The following is an 18,575-nucleotide window of genomic DNA, read 5'->3' on the forward strand; positions in this document are numbered from 1 at the left end:
AAATAGGCAACTGAGCCTGTGATCTTAAGTCCTTCCAGCAAGTCTGGGATCTTAGAGATGAGGAAACGGGACCACAGGGTGTTTCAAAAGGCTTCTTCTAGAATGTAGAACTCTTGAGAAGAGAAATATGTAAACTTAGGTATTCCTGCTACAGTTGCTTGGTAACCAAATGTGACTACATAGTTATTTGAAAATTACAGGTAGTCTCCTGCTTAGGGGTAAAAGTGGGTATTGGCTTTCTTTAAAATGTTCTGCAGGTCAAACAGACACAACCAGCATGTGATCAGCACCACCAGAAACCTCCTGGAAGGATTTCTCAGGGTTTGTGGACGTAAGAGGTTCTCTGCTGATGACTTCCCAGTACTAGAGTACCTGAAGACCTGTGTATTCAGCATAGTACAGTAGTGAAGAGTATAGACTCTGAAGCCATTCTGGCTTGGAATCCTGGATCTGTCATTACTAGTCTTGTACACTTGGACAAGTTACTTAACTACTCTGTGCCTCAGTTTCTTCATTTGTAAAATTGAGATGATGATAAAAATTGAGATGCTGTTATTGTGAGGCTAAAATGAGTTCGTACATGACGAGGACTTGGAACGGTGCCTAGCACATGATATGCTTTAAAAATGTTAGCTGTTGGGGCACTTGGGTGGCTCAGTCGGTTAAGCGTTAAACTTAGGCTCAGGTCATGATCTTCTGGTTTGTGAGTTTGAGCCTCGCATTAGGCTCTGTGGTGTCCGGGCAAAGCCCGCTTGGGATCATCTGTCTTCCCCCCACCCCCTCCGAAAAAAGAGAAATAAACATTTAAAAATAAATACATTTTTTAAAAGTAAAAAAATGGTAGCTGTTATTACCATTCACTCATTCCTTAAAAATATGTTTTTGGTGCCAACCAACCTCACCAAGTTGATGGATATAGGAGAATGGACAAGACACACATAGCCTGTCCCAGTGGAACAGAGGACTTGATGCTTAAGTTCACAGTGAAGGACCTGAATGGTAGTGCAGACATTTCCCAGACACCTGCCTCTTCGCCACCTATTATGATCATGAGGGCCTAGGGCAGGCCTATGAAGGGTTGACCATGGCAGGGGGTGGAGCTTATTATCTTGATCGGGTACACTCAGGTGTGATGTTGCCTTGCCCGCTGTTTAAGATATGCCCTCGATTCACAAGCACATGCTGGTTGTTAATGTTTTAACTATCACTCTTGGCCTCAGGTTGTTAGTGGGAAGTGTGATAAGAGACTGTAAACTCAGTATTTACTCACCTGCTTTGCCGGCACTGCTCTTGGGCCTGGTGGACAGCATACTGCCCTGACCACTGGTTCAGAATGGTGTTTCAGCAGCCCTAAAAGCCCCCCCAGTACTGTGAGAGACCCAATTCTGAGTGAGCAATAGCACGGCTGCTTAAGGGTGGCCGGGGGATTTGCACTGAGGCAGAAGGCCAGACCATCATGCTTCCTGTATCTGCCATAGTCAGAACCTTCTGGACATGAAGATCTCTGGGGGACTGTATTGATAGGCTTGGATTTAATAACTGGTTCTGGAGAATGGAAGTCCTCACTTGCTCTGTGTGTCCTACAAAGAAACTCCCACGTGGAAGCCTGCCCAGCTAGCTAGCGCCTGCCATCACGGCCTGGCGCAGGCCTCTAGCCATGGACTGCGGACTGGAGAGCCCGTGATCGCTGCCTAAGGAACTTGAGCGCCTCTGCCTTGTGTGAATGTGATTGCTACAGCCTTGGCTTCACACTGGAGCACTTCGTGTTAATGTGTCGCCTGTCGGACTGGAAACCTAATAGCTCTCTTAGTGAGGAGCCTGCTTTTATTTGTTTTTGAACTACTGGAATTTGAAGTCAGGGAGATTTTGTCGTTTTTTTTTTTTTAAATACTTGCCCCATGCTTGGAAAATAAAGAAATGACAAAAAATGTCTTTCACTTTTAAAAGCCATTTATTTGTATGCAGGCAGAACTGAGTTAAGCAGAGGGGAACCTGTCTTTAGTTTCCATTTGGTTCCCCGGGTGCTCTAACTTTTCTGGTCTTGGTTGCCTCACGATTTCCCACATGGGGTCATCTTTTGTCACCAGTTTGTCTGTCTCCATCACAGTTCCTCATGGAAACCTAAACCTGAAAATCAAAGCTTGGATATTTATGATTGAAGGTCATCGCACTGACAGTTGATTTTTTTTCTTGTTGTTGGCTCCATCTTCAAGTTGAAAAATAACTGTTGTCTTTGAGAAAGGCGTATTTCAGGAGATGCTAATGTCAGGCAGGAAGATGCAGGTACATCTGCCTCGTTCTTGGTTCATCTAATTTCCATGTTAGTAGCATATGATTTTTTATTGGTGCATCTTGCTCTAATGACTGCTGATTATCTTGGAACAGCTGCATTAATTGATGGTGTTTAACAACTCAACGTACAGTAAGTAATTGCAGTTGGCTTGGCTGAGCAGAACAGGTTCTTTTTTACTGGCTTTTTAGCTCAAGGAGTGTTTTCTCTGTGTGCCGAATGCCAGAAAGGGAGTTGGGGACGCTTTGCCCCAGTGCCTACCCACCACTCAATGGTCACACTCCCCTGGGACACTGCATGCCGATTGTCTTTGCACGGGCCTGTCTCCTCAGCTTGACGGGGAGCTCCTGGAGGCCGGGGCTCACATCCAGCACATCTCTCTGACTCTTCAGCCCTGAGCACAAGGACGCGCATGGAATATGCCTCAGTAAAGGTTGGGTGAATGAATGATTGGCTGGTTGCAAATCAGTCAGGTTTGCTTTTAGCTGCAAGTAACAGAAAGTCCTACTTTAGTGGTTTAAGCATATAATGGTTTCTTTCTTTCATGTAACCAGATGTCCAAATGTAGGTGGTTGCTAGCATTAGTTTCAACAGCTGATGTCTGTCTGGACTGACATTTCTGTTATTTTCTTGGCCTGTCCTTCATGATGGTGAGATGACTGCGGCAGGAAGGAGGCGCCAGCCACACTGGTACCTTTGATCAGGAAAGCAGACGTTTTCCCCAGAACACTGAGCAGACTTCCCCTGACATTTCACATGTCACATGACCAGTCCCGGTTTAAAGGGCCATGTGACTATTTAGCAGGGCACACTGTTGCCAAGAATAGTTGGGTGGGCTCACTGCTAAACAAATAACCCAAATATGCTTAAAGACTCAAATATGGTAGACATTTACTTTTTGCTGACACAAAATCCAAAATGGCTGTTCCTAATTAGTGGGGAGTTCTCTTCCAACAGGTGATTAAGGGACCCAGGCTCTTAATTCTGCCATGCTTGTTTACATCAATCAGAAGAGGAGGGAGCCTGGAGGATGGTGTGTGGGAGAATTTTATGGGCCAAGCTTGGAGGTGGTGAATTAATTCCAGTGATATTCCATTGGCAGGGGCTCAGACACATGGCCACACCTCCTGGAAGAGAGGCTGGGGAATGTGGTCCAGTGCCTAGGAAGAAGAGGAGTTGGGTTTTATGATTAGCTGGCAGTCTCTGCCACACTGTCCCTCCCACCCCCGCCCAAATCAGAATTCTCTTAGCAGGGAAGAAGGCATGAATATTGAGGGACAACTAGGGGTGTCTGTCCTAGAAGGAAATAGTGTGCTAAGAAGGCTACCTCCCAAAATAGTCTTCATTTCCAGATCATCTGTCTTAAATCCCTGCTTCTGTTCCTACCTTTCGAAAGTGGACCAGAACAATAGAAGGTCCTCATTATCCCAGTTTCTTGACCCCAGGCCTGTTCTTAACAGCTTTAAGGGAATGAGTCATAATTGATCCCCCTCGGCAGTTGAAGATTACCCCACGGGAAATGGGATTCAGCACCCCTAGGCCAGAGGAGCTCTGAGCCTTTGAGACCTTCTTGCCAGTGAGCCTTTCAAGTGCCCCCACTCACCTAGCCTTCCAAAGTTTCTCTTCCTCTTCAGCCCCCAGCCTAGCCCACCCACATCCGGAAGGGAGCAAGGGATGCAGCACAGAGTGACCCCTGCTTCCCACTCAAATGATTTGAGAAATCTTTTCCCAGCCACTTCCTGCTAGTTTTTCTCTGTAAACATTAATAAATGACCCACTTACCTACTGAGTTAAAGTGTTTTGTTCTTGTTCCGTTTGTGGTGGGTTTCTGTGACACGTGTTTCTCCATCCACAGTATCTTTCTTGGTGCCCTTCTTTACTCCCTCCCTTCCTTTCTTCCCACACACACCTACTGAGCCACCTGCTGCTTCCTCAGCTCTGTGTTTGCCCAGCCCTGCAAGCAGTAGCGGGGAAGCTGACCTGAGCCTGTGTGTTGACGCACATGATGGGAGGGCTGTGGTCGCCCAATACTGGGGGGGCCTCACCTAGCATTGGGGTCAGGGAAAGCTTCTAGGAGGAGCTGCCTTTTGCGCTGCATTTAAGGATGAGTAGGAGTTAACCAGGTCAAGAAGGCACTTGGGCCAAGCGAGTGGGCACAGACACTGAATTACGAGAAGGGGCATGTGGCGGTTGGGGGAGAACGGTAAGTCCAGTGCGCCAGAGTTCGGGTCCAGCACTGTGGTCATTTACTCGTTTAACAGAGAGCGGTGAACGAGGCAGATAAGGTCGCAGCCCCAAGGGAGCTCAGGGTCTGGGCTGGAAGAGGGAATGAGGCTGTAGGGGAGGGTGGGCGGGAATCCGAGGTGGGCTTGGCTGCTGTCCCAGCCGCTGCCCTGAAGGGTTTGCTGTTGCAGGCTGAGCAGGATGTAGGCCCACTGATTGTGCTGTTCGCCTCTCCTGCCCCGTCCCTGTTTCCGATTCATTTCTGGTCCTTTGCCCGGGCATTACTCAGGCCATGAAAATAGAGGCTGGCACCAGAACACCAGCGTGTAGTCGGTGAGGAAAGTCGAAACTGTCATTACATATTAAGGTATTTACGCCAGCTGGATTTTTGACGGAGTGCTTTCTCGGAGCCCCAAGGATGAGGTCCTCAAGTTGGTTTACGATTTTTTTCCCTCTCCTTTCAACTCCTGCCAATACTTCTGGCTACTTGGCTCAGAATATGGCCTAGCCGTGTCTGTTACCCACCCTGTGAACACACTGAAATCTAAGTGAGGTTTGCCCTTGCTGTGGGCTGGCCTGTTGGGAGAGGCCGGGTCACCTCTACGGGCCCATTGGGTACTGCTCCACGGTCCATGAGGGTGTCCCTCCAGGCGAGGACTATGTGAGCACCGCCTGAGAAAGGAGCTGTTGTCACCAGCAGGCAGGTCTGCTCAATTCCCCGAGGAAATGGGGGCTGTGCCTGGGTTCAGCTGGGCTGTCAGCTGCCTTCATTGTGACGAATGGCCCCAGGGTGGTTTCCTTCTTTCTCTCTACCCAGCCCTGTTCGTTATGGTGGAATTGACGGTGCTAGGGAGTGGGGTGCAGAGAGGAACTTTTGTGCTAGTCTAAGCCCAGGGCTGAATGTATGGCATTGTGTTTCCAGGTAGGGAAATCTCAGTCCATAGAAGGAAACTCCGCCAGCCCCATGGTGTCTACTGGGTATCTTCTTGGTGCTAAAGGCTGTAGGGAATATATATATAGTAATAAAATGAAAAAAGGAGGATTGTTACTACCTGTGATGTGATTTATAGTAAGAAATATATGTTCGTTCATCCTTGTTTCTGGCGCAGACCCCCTAAACTGTGCTGGGACCCAAGAAGGTGTCTTTTGTTACGTTAATGAAGTGATGGTTTTTGAAAGCCCCCAGGTAACTAAGGATGGGGACCGGTTGCCGGGAGAACCAGCCTGTGATTAGAAGGTTGGAACTTTCAGTCCCATCCCCAGACCTCCAGGAAGGGGAGAGGGGTCGGAGGTCAAATCAGTTGTCAATGGCCAACGATTTAATCAGTCATGCCTATGTAATGAAGCCTCCATAAAAACACAAAAGGATGGGTTTGAAGAGTTTCCAGGGCGAGCACTTGGGGGTGCGGGAGACTGGCATCTTGGGAGAGAGCATGAAAACTAGGTGACCTTTCCCACATGCATATTTTTCCCTGTGCACCTCTTCCATCTGACTATTCCCGAATTCTGTCCTTTTATAGTAAACCAGTGATCTAGTAAGTAAAATGTGTCTCTGGGTTCTGTGAGCCACTCTAGCAAATTAATTGAACCAAAGAGGGAGACAGACCTCCAGTCAGAAGCACAAGGGACAACCTGGGTTTGCCATCAGCCTCTGAAGTGGTGAGGGGTGGGGGGAAGCTGAGCCCTTAACCTGTGGACTCTGACGCTATCTCCAGGTAGGTAGGGTCAGAATTGAGTTGAGTTGTAGGACACCCAGCTAGGGTCAGAGAACTGCTTGGTGATGTGCGGGGGAAAACCCGTACATACACTAGACTTAGGTACAGAATCCTTAGTACCCTAAGTGCAGTCCCTTCCACAACCCCAGAAAGTGGGTGATTTTATATTCTGCTAGAATGTAAGCTCTGTGAGGGAAGGGATTTTGGACTACTTTGGTCACTGCTGATCCCCAGCTTCTATAACTGTGCTTGGCGTATTGCAGAGACTCAGTAAATATTTGTTGAATGAATAATCGAATCGCCATTTACAGGTGAGGAAACCAGCTCAGAGAGGTTAAGTAACTTGCCTGAGATACTGCAGCTGGTAAGCGGTGGAATAAAAGGCCCGGCTCTCAGTCCCAGGGAGGCACCATGAGCTGTGACTTGGGGTCCCAGCCCCATTGCCCTTGGAATGTGGGCTCCTTCCAGGATAGCCCTGGAGGAAGGCCTGCAGCCTGTCTGGCTGATACTCTGCCCAAATGCAGCACAAGCTTGGCAGAAGCTAGCATTTGTATGGTGACGAGCCGCAAGCCCCCAAATGTCAAAGCCGGCAAGGTTGTCTGCGTTCTTGGCTGCCAGTGCCTTGCTGTAAACTCAAGGGTGAGATGTATATACAGGAGTGTATCTGTCAGCTTCTGAGTGATGTTTCTATGTTGCCGCCTTCATCCTGTCAGGCGTGTGTTCAGGAACCTTCTGTGGCTCCCTCCTCCTACAGCAGCCTAGTCTGGCCCCACTCATTCTCCACCCTGTTCACTGATGAGTGACTGCATAAAACCTGTCATCAGTCAACAGTGTAGGGAGGGGTGGATTCTGCCTCTGCATGTGTACCACTGGATACATTATTTATCCTCCTTGAAATGCCTGCTCACATCAGGCATGCCCACTAACATCCTACCTGCCCTGTAGCTTTAGCAGTTTCTGTCTCTTCCTTAAAGCCCCATCTGACCATTTAGCACATGTCCCCTTCCCTAACCCCTGTAGCCTCAGTCTGTTCATATAGTGCATTTCCTAATGGAATTCCTGGAGCCCTGGTTTCTTTGGGTATGATGGGGCTTCTGCTGAGTGGGGCGCCAGACCCCTCCCAGTAAACTATGATTTTATCTTTCTTACACATCAGGTTTCAGGTTGCATTAGTTTTGAAAGGAGGTACTCTTTCAAAACCACTGGTCTCTCAATAGCTTAGGTACCTGCCTTGTGACTTCTTGCTTAACTAACATTGTTTAAAAAATAATTTAAATAGGGGCGCCTGGGTGGCTCAGTTGGTTGGGCGTCTGGCTTAGGTTCAGGTCATAATCTCACATCTCACAAGTTCAAGCCCCGCATTGGCCTGTGTGCTGACAGCTCAGAGCCTGGAGCCTGTTTCGGATTCTGTTTCTCCCTCCCTCTCTGCCCTTCCCCCACTCTAACTCTCTGTTTCTCTCTCTCTCTCTCTCTCTCCCTCCCTCTGAGAAATAAATAAACATTTAAAAAATTGTTAATTTAAATAAATTCTACAGCTTTCTTTTTTTTCTGATTTTAAAAGTCATAAATGTTTAAGAAAATTTGGAAAATGCAAGACTATAAATGAGAAAAGAAGTCTTCCAGGATGCTACCACCTGCTTGAAGAGTTGTAAACCAGTCTTTCCCCCTTGCAGTTTGTTTCAAAGCAGAGTAAAATTACTGTAGTCTCAGCCATAACCACTCCTAACATTAAGGGTCTATTTTCTCTTTCCAGGGTTTCTTTAAGAATTGTCACTTTTATTGATTTAAAAAAATAGCACTAAAGAGTATAACAGTAAAAAGTCTCACTCTCAGCCCTGTTTCAGATGACTCAGTCCAGTTTTGTAATGTATCTTCTTTATAACGTAATTGAGCTCAAACTGTCTATGCTGTATTATAGCTTGCTCTTTTGACTTAACATAACATTTTCTGTCATTACTAACCGTTTGTTATTTGTACCATAACACACTGTAAAAACAAAGCATTAAATATGTGAGTAAATATTGAAAAGTCCACAGTAGAGATAACCACTATTAACTTGGGGACTGTCTCCTTCCAGACCTTATTCTGTAAGTTTACATGTTTTCTTAAAATTTCCTGGTATATGTTGAGTTGTGCAAATGTTTGTTTTACCTTCGGAGACACCTATACAATAGATAAGCACTGTATCTATTATGCTGCTGAAATAGAGAACAAAGGCAAAAGAAAAAAATTAAATTTCTTTACAGTTGAGAGCCCATTGACAAGTCCTTGACACGGGCAGAGTGACCTTCCTGTAGGAGCTCAACCCCCTCGATGATGACACTTTGCTAAGGGCAAAAGGCAACCTTAGCTTAACAGTGGCCTCACCTCCAGGATCCTGGAAGTCTACGTTAACATATAAAAACTTCCTTGGAGACTTCCTTTATCTCTGCTCCCCAAGATACATGTTAGCAGTCATCCTCCAAGCACATGGCCCACTGATATGCATCTAAAGGGTCTCATGCCTAGGGTTTTACTAGACAGTAGTAAAGGACCTTTTCCTAACAGCTAGCCTCTCAAGGTCCTGGAAACCTTGCTTCCAAAATTCCTTAGAGACTTATGCTATCCCTAACCCTCTCTTAATCCCAGTACAGCTCTTCCTTCCCATAGGCCCTATCCCCATGCTTTACTAAAACCTCCTGTTTGCACCGAAGAGGATTCAAGAATTCTTTCTTAACCATTCACTCCGAACCCCACCATTTCCACATCACTGCCACTTGCACACTCTCTCTCATTCATTTTTCACTTGGCAGAATCTGGAGGTTTGTCCACATCCACACCTAAGCCCATCTCTTTCTCCTTTCCCCTCCCTTCCCTTCTTTTTTTAAAAGATTTTATTTTTAAGTAATCTCTATACCCAACGTGGTGCTCAAATTCACAACCCCAAGATCAAGAGTCACATGCTCTACCAACTGAGCCTGTCAGGTGCCCCCCTCTTTCTTTTTAAAGGCTAAATCCTGTTTCATTATATGAACAAACTGTAATTTTCCAACCATTTCCCTCTGGGGTACATTTCAGTTTTCAAATTTTTATGTTTATTCTTATTGCTGCTTTATACACATGAATAAGCATTTTTGGGAATTAGATACCCAGAATACAAATTCCTGGGGCAAAAGGTATGTGTGTTTACTGTTTTAATGAGACCACAGTTCTTCTTCACAAATACTGTTCCACTTAACCCTCTTACCAACAGTGTGTGAAAGAATGTATCCCCCCCCCCCCCCCCACCCATTGGGACTAACATCCACTAGAGACGGATGATCTTTTTATTTTTTTGCCAATCTGAAGGGTGAGACATACGATGTCATTTTTAAATTTGTATTTCTTTCCATCCAGCTTTTCCAAGCATATACATACACACATTAAAAAAAAAAAAAAAATGGGTCGTGCAGGGCATGGCTCTGTATCCTTTTTTAGTTTTTCACATTAAGTCACATTAAAATGTTCACATTTTCTGGGTCATTGCATGGTCTTCAAAAGCTCACTTGTTCAGGGGTGCTATGTCACTGAACGGTGCAGATGACCTGGAATGTTCTTTATCTTAGTTTATTTAAGTCCTTAATCTCCAGCAGCCTGGGGAATGACATGTAATAGAAAAGAAGGGAAAGCAGAAGGAGCACCCTCTGTGGGGGATTGTGGGATCTGCCCAGGAAATGAAGCAAATTAAAATCTGAATTAGATGTTTGCTCAGGGGCTCATCCCTTAGGTATTTGGCAGGGAGGTGCCTAAAGTAAATATCACCATGAGCCTTGTTTTATAGGGACATTGAATACTATCTGTTAAATATTAAGAAGCTTCACCTCTTTCGTGTGCTCCATTAAAAGTGCACACCTTTGTTTGTTGTTGTTGTTGTTTTGGATAAGGAGATTATGATGCTCCCAGGGCATCTCACATCAGCGGGAGGCAGGGTGGTGTGAGGGACATCGTGTTGAACTGTCAAGTCTGAAGAGTTGGCTTCAGATTCCGGCTCTTCCCCCCGACAGCTGTGTGTAAACCTGAAGAAGACACTCAGACCTGTTCCCGGGGGTCTGCGTAGTGTGAATGACCAGGGTGTGAGTGGCTTTGGACAGCCTGATGGAGGGTAGGCTAGTAGTTAGAGGCCAATTCTAGCTCAGTATTATTGAGAACAATAAAAATGAGCACCGTCTAATAGCAGGATGGTATCATAAAAAATAAATATTTGGTCTTTGCCCCCCAGCTCAGGGCACACAGCTCCTGGAACATGGAATCTCCAGAGTGCTAAGAGTATCTTTTAGGTGCTAATGACTGCTGGTCTGGGGGTCAGGAGAGGGGGTTAGATAAGCTTCTGGATGGGAGCTGGTTGCCTGCAAGGCCAAAGCACCATTAGAGATTTGGACTTTAAGCCCCACCAATGGCCTATGATTTAGTCCGTCATAGATGAAAGGAGACCTCTATAAAAACCTCTAAACAGCGGGGATTTAGAGAGCTTCCGGGTTGGCAGCACATCCGCTTGCTAGGAGGGCAGCATGCCTGGAGAGAGCATGGAAGCCCTGTGCCCTGGCCCCACACCTTGCCCTGTGCATTCCTTCCATTTGGCTGTTCCTGAGTTGTATCCTTTATATAATAAATCTATGGTGACAGCAAGTAAAATGTTCTCCAGTTTTGTGAGCTGTTGTAGCAAATTATTGAACCTGAAAGGGGGAGGGGTTGTGGGAGGCCCCACCTCTGATATTGTAACTAGATTAGACAAAAGTGGGTAATTTGGGGACCCGGTGCTTGTAACTGGCATCTGAAGTGGGGGCAGTCTTTGGAACTGAGCCCTTCAACCTGTGGAGTCCGACACTAATTTGGGGTAGTCGGTGTCAGAATTGAATTGTAGGACACCCAGCTGGTGTCCACAGAGTTGGAGAATTGGTTGGTGTGGGGGGGAAAAAAAAACAACAACGTTTGGTGTCAGAAGTATTGTGAGTCAAAACAGCTGAGCTGTATATGTTACCAGTCTCCAGAAATGTTCTGACACACAGTCAGCCAGGTCTGTGCTAGGCTTTGTCCACCAGAGGCACGCTTGTGAACAGACAGACCCTATCATTGCCGTACGATGGTTTGTAGTGAGTCCCAGGAGACAGCCAGCCAACTTTTCAGTGTAGTTGTTTGATTATGTACTAATAGTCCCGGAGAGTGTCCTGAAGGAGAGATACAGAATGACTTGAGAGTGTCAGACCGGACCCTGATCTAGACAGGGGAGTTCAAGGGCAGCTTCCCTGAGAAAATGATCTTTGAGCTGGGGTCCGAAGGCTGATAGTGAGTTAGCTGTGTGGGAAAGGTGGAGGGGCAGAGGAGAGATAGCAGCCTGCTGCCTGGGGGAAGGCAGAAAGGATGGATTGCCGGTGATTGTAGTGAGCCTGTCCTCTGCACATTCATCTGTCCATTCATTCAGCCATCCAGCAGACATCGATTGATTACCTGGGCCAGGTACTGTTTTTGGTACTGAGGACAGAAGAGTAGGGAGCAAGACAAAGTCTCTGGCCTCATCACTACTGCTGCGTAAGAAATCATCCCCAAATTTGGTGACTTAAAACAGCCATCATTTCACTGTTATCCTCATGGTCTGGAGGTGGACAGGGCCAGCTTGTGTTTCTCACGCGGGTCTCTCACAGTTATGCAGGCAGTGGGTGGTCTAGAATCATCCAGATATTCCCTGACTCACATGTCTGATGCCTGGGCTGGGAAGCCTCAGTGGCTGCCTGGGTGTCCCTGTCTCCGGGTGGCCTCTCACATGGTCGCTTCAGGCCTCTAAAGCAAATGGTCCAAGAGAGAGCAAGCCAGATAGAATCTCATGGACTTTCCTGACCTGGTCTTAGAGGTCACACAGCATCATTTCTGTCCCATTCTATTCACTAAGGTAGTCCTGAAGCCTGATCAGGGGAGCTAGAACTCCCTCTTGATGGGAGATGTGACAGAAAACTTGTAGATGTGCTCCAGAACCCCCACACCCTCACCTTCTGCTCCTCCTAGCTTCTTATCCTTGGCTTTAAACCTACCCACCTGCCTCAGCTCACCAGCGTCCTCCAGAGAAGGCAGTCTTATGGCCTGCATCCTGACTCCAGCATGCCCCTTGGGGGTCCCACCTTCTTCCCCTGCCCCAAATAGCTCCAGAAAGGAGAGTTTTCTTCATCTCCTTTCTTGGTGGGAGATGGGGTGGGGGGCGGTTGGTGCCTTTTGTGGACTCGAACCCCAGGCATCTACCCAGCTGACCCACCTCCTAATTGGGTCATCAGAGGACATGCATGGACACAGGCACCAAATCCCCAAGGAGCAAGGCTGTTTTGTGGGGCTCACAGATGGCCAGGATGACTGGTAGTCGTACCAGTGAGCCCGGACTGACAGTGAGCCTTGTAGGCCTTGGGCAGGGTTTGATCAGCATCCTAAGAGCATTATGGGTAACTGCTAAATGGCCAGAGTTTTGCTGACCACCTTCCAGGAGGATTATAGAACACAGTCCTATGATCTCACTTACACGCGGAATCTTAAAAAAAAAATGAGATCATAGATATAGACAATAGATTAATGGTTGCCAGGTGGGGGTGGGGCTGGACAAAATGGGTGAAGGACATTCAAAGGTACAAAATACCAGTTATAAAATAATTAAGTCATGGAGGCGTAATGTACAGCATGGTGACTATAGTTAGTAATACTATATTGTGTATTTGAAAGTTGCTAAGAGTAGATCTTAAAAGTTCTTGTATAAGAACAAAATTGAACTATGTATGGTGATGAATATTAACTATGGTGAGGAATGTTAACTAGGCTTATTGTGGTGATCATTTTGCAAAACATACAAATATCAAATCATTATGTTGTGCATCTGAAACTAATATAATGCTATACGTAAATTATACCTCAGTGAAAAGAAGACAGACCTCTGGGAAGACAAGATTTTGCATTATGTCTTTAAGTTAAAGTTAGAATTATTTATTACAAAGGACTTTCAGTATGTTCCTAGTTTCAGAAAAGGAAGCATAGATCTCCATCCTGATTAAACGAGTTATATGGCAGTCTGTGGTCAGTTATCATAAGGTAGGTGGGCGGAGCCAATCTTCCGTAGCCAACAGAGTTCACACCACTGTCAGCTGAACAGAGTTTACAGCAAACATAACTACCATTATGATGTCCTGTAACACCCAACAAATAGTGCAACAGTTAACAATCAATAGTGCCCAAGTAATAAAACAGCAAACCTTGGAAGATGACTATTAAAACAAATCTCTAAATGTTACAGGATAGGTCTTTGCTCTCTTTAGTAGACATACTCAGAAACTCAATTTAGAAACTTAATTTAATGATGATAATACAGAATAAGTATTGGTTCATTTAGCTTACGTTTGTGGAAACTGATATGTAAACAGAAGTCATGGCCACCGCAGTGCCCTGCATTCTCAAAAACACTTGTGTGAACAGCTGCCTCCTCCCCATGGTTCTCATTAAATACCATTGATTTATCTATCTATCTATCTATCTATCTATCTATCTATCTATCTTTTTATTTATTTATTTATTTATTTATTTTATAGAACCCCTAGTGATTTACAGGTAAGTATGGCCTGCTCTGGAAAACTTGAAAGGACCTACCATCCTCCGAATGACATCTTTGTTTCAAGACCTCTACTTGTCTCAGCTTCAAGTTAGGTTTCAAGGTAAGTACCATATTCCAGATGACAGAGTGGTTTTCAGATGTAAATGACCAGGTCTCTCCCGAAAATGTTGCTTGATGATAAGTTTATGGGGCTAACCCCAACCTGCACATTTTTTTTTTTTTCTTTTTCCAACCTGCACATTTAAAAATTCCTAGAAAACTCTTGCTTTGAGAAAAAAAAAAAAAAGATTTTATTGGTATATTTTCAGATGGTAGCAGACCAAAAATGGAAAGGAATTAACCATTATTGAGCTATTATTGATAGGGTTTTGGAGTGGCGGTAGGGTCTGGAGTGTATGGCCAAGAAAGAAGTATTAAGATGTCTTTGGCTCAAAAAGGTGATTTTATTAAAGCATGGGGATGGGACCTGTGGGCAGGAAGAGCTGCCCCAGGACTGTGAAGAGAGACTGGGGTGGTAAAGTTAAAGGAAGTTTCCAAAGGGACTTTGATATGGTAAAGAAGATTCATGGATACTGGAGGCCTAGCTCTTGTCAAGCGAAGGTTGTTTCTCCCCCTAGCAAAGTATTAACATGAAGACAGTAGGGAGTTCCTGGAGAAATGTCATACTCTGCCAGCCTCAAGTATTTGTCAGTGGGCTGCAGGTTATAAGGAAATTTAATTTTATCTGCCATTTCCTTCTGCCTTTGTTTCCCACATCATTATGGTGTTTTATGTATATTGGTTTAATCTTATTCAAAAGCCTATATATACAGATAAGTATTAGTGTTAAGCTACTGTAACAAATTCCCAAAGTTCAGTGGCTTAACACAATAGATTATTTTTCCTTTATAAAAACAGTCCAGTTTGGCTCCAAGATGGCGGTATTAAGGATGGGGGTTCATGAAAGTGGTGGGACCTCTGCTCCACCCAGAAATTTGGGGACCCAGGCTAGCGGAATCCCCGCCTTCTATAATATGTTGTTCCCAAGTGTTTTTTCCTCTTTTCTTTGGATTACTTTATTTTTTTTCTTTAATACTGCACATTTCTGTTTATTCAGTATCAAGTCCTATCCTATCTTCTTTCCTTTCCAGTTGTATTGAGATATGATTGACATATAACATCGTATTAAGGTGTACAACATAATGATTTGAGATATATATATATATATGTATGTGAAATGATCACAAGTTTGGTTAACATCCATCTCCTCAACTATTTATAAGTTTTTTTCTTGTGATGAGAACTTTAAAGGTTTACTCTTTCTGGGGTACCTAGGTGGCTTAGTCATTTGAGCATCTGACTCTTGATTTCGGCTTAGGTCATGATCTCAGGGTCGTGGGATTGAACCCCGCATGGGGCTCCCCACTGAGCATGGAGTCTGTTTAAGATTCTCTCTCCCTCTCCCTCTGTGCCTCTTCCTCACTTGTGCAAACTTGCTCTCTCTCTCTCTCTCTCAAATAAATAAAAATGAAAAAAAAAAAAAAACAAAAAAGATTTACTCTTTCAGCAACTTTCAGGTATACAATAGAATATTGTTAACTATAGTCACCATGCTATCCATTACATCCCCAGGACTTATATATCTTGTAATCAGGAGTTTGGACCTTTTGTCCACCTTCACCCATTTCCCCTACCCCATCCCTCTGATAACCACCAAACTGTTCTGTTTCTATGAGTTTGGTTTTTTTTTAGATTCCACATATAAGTGAAAACATAATGCTTTTAAGGTCCAGCCATGTTGTTGCATATGATAGGATTTCCTTCTTTTTTGAATAATGACTGAATAATACGGAGTTTTATGGTTTCAGGTCTTACATTTAAGTATTTAATCCATTTTGACTTGAGTTTTGTGGATAGTATAAGATAGGGGTTCCATTTCCTTCTTTTCCATGTGGCTGTCCAGTTTTTCCAACACCATTTATTGAAGACACTGTCCTTTCTCCATTGTATATTCTTGGTTCCTTTGTCATAAGTTAATGGACTATATATGCATGGGTTTATTTCTGGTATCTCTATTCTGTTCCATTGGTCTCTGTGTGTTTTTATGCTAATACCATACTGTTTTGATTACTGTAGTTTTTGATATAGTTTAATGTCAGGAAGTGTGATCCTTCCAGCTTTGTTCTTCTTTCTCAAGAGTGCTTTGTTTATTTGGTTGTTTTGTTCGTTTTTTGTGGTTACATACAAATTTTAGGATTGTATTTCCTATTTTTGTGAAAAATGCTGTTGGAACTTTGACTCTGTAAATTGCTTTGAATAGTATAGCTATTTTAACAGTATTCATTCAGCTGATCATCACAGAACATCTTTCCATTTATTTGTGTCTTCTTTAGATTTTTCCATCAGTGTCTTAGTTTGCAGTATACAGGTCTTTCATCTTGCTAGTTAAATTTATTCCTAGGTATTTTATTTTTTTTGATGCAATTATAAACAGGGTTGTTTTCTTAATTTCTCTCTCTGAGAATTTGTTGTTAGTGTATAGAAATGCAACTAATTTTTGTATATTGATTTTGTGTCCTGCAACTTTACTGAATTCATTTCTTAGCTCATTTCTTAGCTCTGACAGCTTTTTGGTGGACTCTTTAGGTTGTTTCATATATATATATATATATATATATATATATATATATATATATATATATCTCCTGCAAATAGACGCAGTATTATTTCTTGCATTCTAATTTGGACATCTTTTATTTCATTTTCTTACCTGATTGCTCTGTGAAGGACTTCCAGTACTATGTTGAATAAAAGTGTGAGAGTGGGTGTCCTTTTCTTGTTCCTGATCTTAGAGGAAAAGCTCTCAGCTTTTCACTATTGTGTATGATGAGTACCATTGACTTTGAGGTTTATGTTTAATTACAGCTTTAACCTAAGCCAAATCAAAGTTTTGGAGCTTATAACAGCGTTAGTCTCTACTCTATTGGAATGGAGCTTGGACCAGATAGCAATTCAGCTTTCTTCCCGAGGTAAATGCCTGTGATTCTGTGTGACAGTGTTCTTAGCTCTGTTATTGTAGAGTTTGTAAGTGCAAAGGAGCTCCCTAAAAAAGGTTGAGAGCTTATTTTGGGATATGGACCAGAGAATCCTTGGGTCTCAGGTACATGAAGGGCTCCTAGAGGTCACCCACATCAGCCCCCCTCCCGCCCACACACAGCATTGCCAGCAGGTGGCTGCCCACACTTGACCCCCTCCTTGAGCAGGAGGGCTCATTCTGTACTGATACTGATGCTGCCAAACCCCCTCTGGACTGTCAGCAGTTTTCTAAAACATATTTCAAGGGCATGGAGTTCCTGCCCTCGGCAATGGCAGTGATTGTCTACGAGGGACCTGGCACTCCATGCCTCATCATGATCAAGTCACGGAATGAGCCGGCAGTGAGCCCAGGGTTTAGTCAAAGCTCTGTCGGTAAGCGTGCTTCTAGCCTGAAAAAAGCCCTCCTTGGGCAAAACCCCTTGATCTGTGGCATGCATCAGTGCTCTCATTCACGCGTCTGTCCAGAACAAAATCCTGTTTCTGTGTAGTATTGTTAACACAGACAACACAGCTTTCAGAAAGCAGAAGTGGCCTTGGCAACCTCCATTTCCAGGTGTGCCTGATTCGTGTTGCACAGCTGTGATTCTCAGGCCCTTGTAAGCTCTTTTTATTTTCTGCCTGTGAAATTTGGCTTTCACCACGCAAACCTTCATTGTAGGCTTGTATTTCTAGTTTTTCAGCCTTGCCTATTTAATGTTCTGTGCTTTCCTTGACATTTTAACAAACTTTTAATTGACACAGTTTGCTTGCAAAATAAAAAAGAATAAGCTAGCTGTATTTTTAACGTGGCTTTGTGATGAGTAAATCATGCCAACTGCATGTTCTCCCTTTTTTTGTTGAGGTACTTATAGTTGCTCTTGACATTCTAAAGTGAGAATATGCCAATTTCAGATGTCGCTACTTCTGCAACTTGAGGAGGAGCAAAGCAGTGAAGTTGGATGGAACACAGGCTTCTCCTACAATGTCAGAAAGAGATCACTGGGGAGTACATGAGATTGAAAATCCTGCCTTGATGAATTAGTTATTTCAATCTGTTCTGGTCCCGAGAAATGATCAGGCACCTTGACAAGTTTATCCTTTTAGAGCTGGAAAAAAACGTCAAAGGAGAGAGTGGCAGGAACATGTAGTTCAGAAATGGTGGAGGGGGTGGGGGGCAGAAGCCTTTAATATTTCAGGGATTAAAAACACTAACTCTGCAGATTATCTGCCTCAAATCCTTTCTGGGAAGAAATGGTAGGTAGATAATTCATGTTGTATATTTGAACACATGTAAAATAGGGAATAAAAGGTCTTGATGCTGGAACAGGCACCACAGTCAGCAGGCTGAGGGATGCCGCTCTGCCATGTGTCACTGCCGAATTGCACCCGAGCAAGCCAGCACTGATGTTTCTTAAACATCTAATTATGACTGTATGTGCTTTGATTGCTAGATCTGAAAAGTGCCAGTACTGTCATTATTTTTTAGAATAATTGTGTGTATTGTCAAATCTTCTCCAATGGTGGGTTTTTGCAGACCACCCCTTGCTCCCTCGTTCCTAACAGAACTCTGATTCTGTGCCTGCCTCCACCCTCTCCCTTCCTCTATGGGCCTCTAGCAGGAGGTGGATCCCAGGTGTTTTCACTTACTTGCTGTGGCCCATTGCTGGAGCCCGTGATGGGTTTGCGCATGGGCTCCTGA

The 18,575-nt window shown here is 44.3% G+C and overlaps 1 protein-coding gene across 2 annotated transcripts in view; it reads left to right on the top strand.

Annotated features, from left to right (window-relative positions):
- The window catches only part of PXYLP1 (2-phosphoxylose phosphatase 1), a 71,869-nt gene that overhangs the window by 5,634 nt on the left and 47,660 nt on the right, over nucleotides 1-18,575 (top strand). For both annotated transcript variants that reach the window (XM_086674409.1, XM_086674410.1), the window contains exon 2: nucleotides 13,800-13,922. The gene's annotated coding sequence lies outside the window, so the exon portion shown is untranslated. The remainder of the gene's footprint in view (nucleotides 1-13,799; nucleotides 13,923-18,575) is intronic.

This window comes from Puma concolor, chromosome C2 (genome assembly GCF_028749965.1).
Source record: "Puma concolor isolate L17-30 chromosome C2, mPumCon1.1.hap2, whole genome shotgun sequence".
NCBI classification, from domain to species: Eukaryota; Metazoa; Chordata; class Mammalia; order Carnivora; family Felidae; genus Puma; species Puma concolor.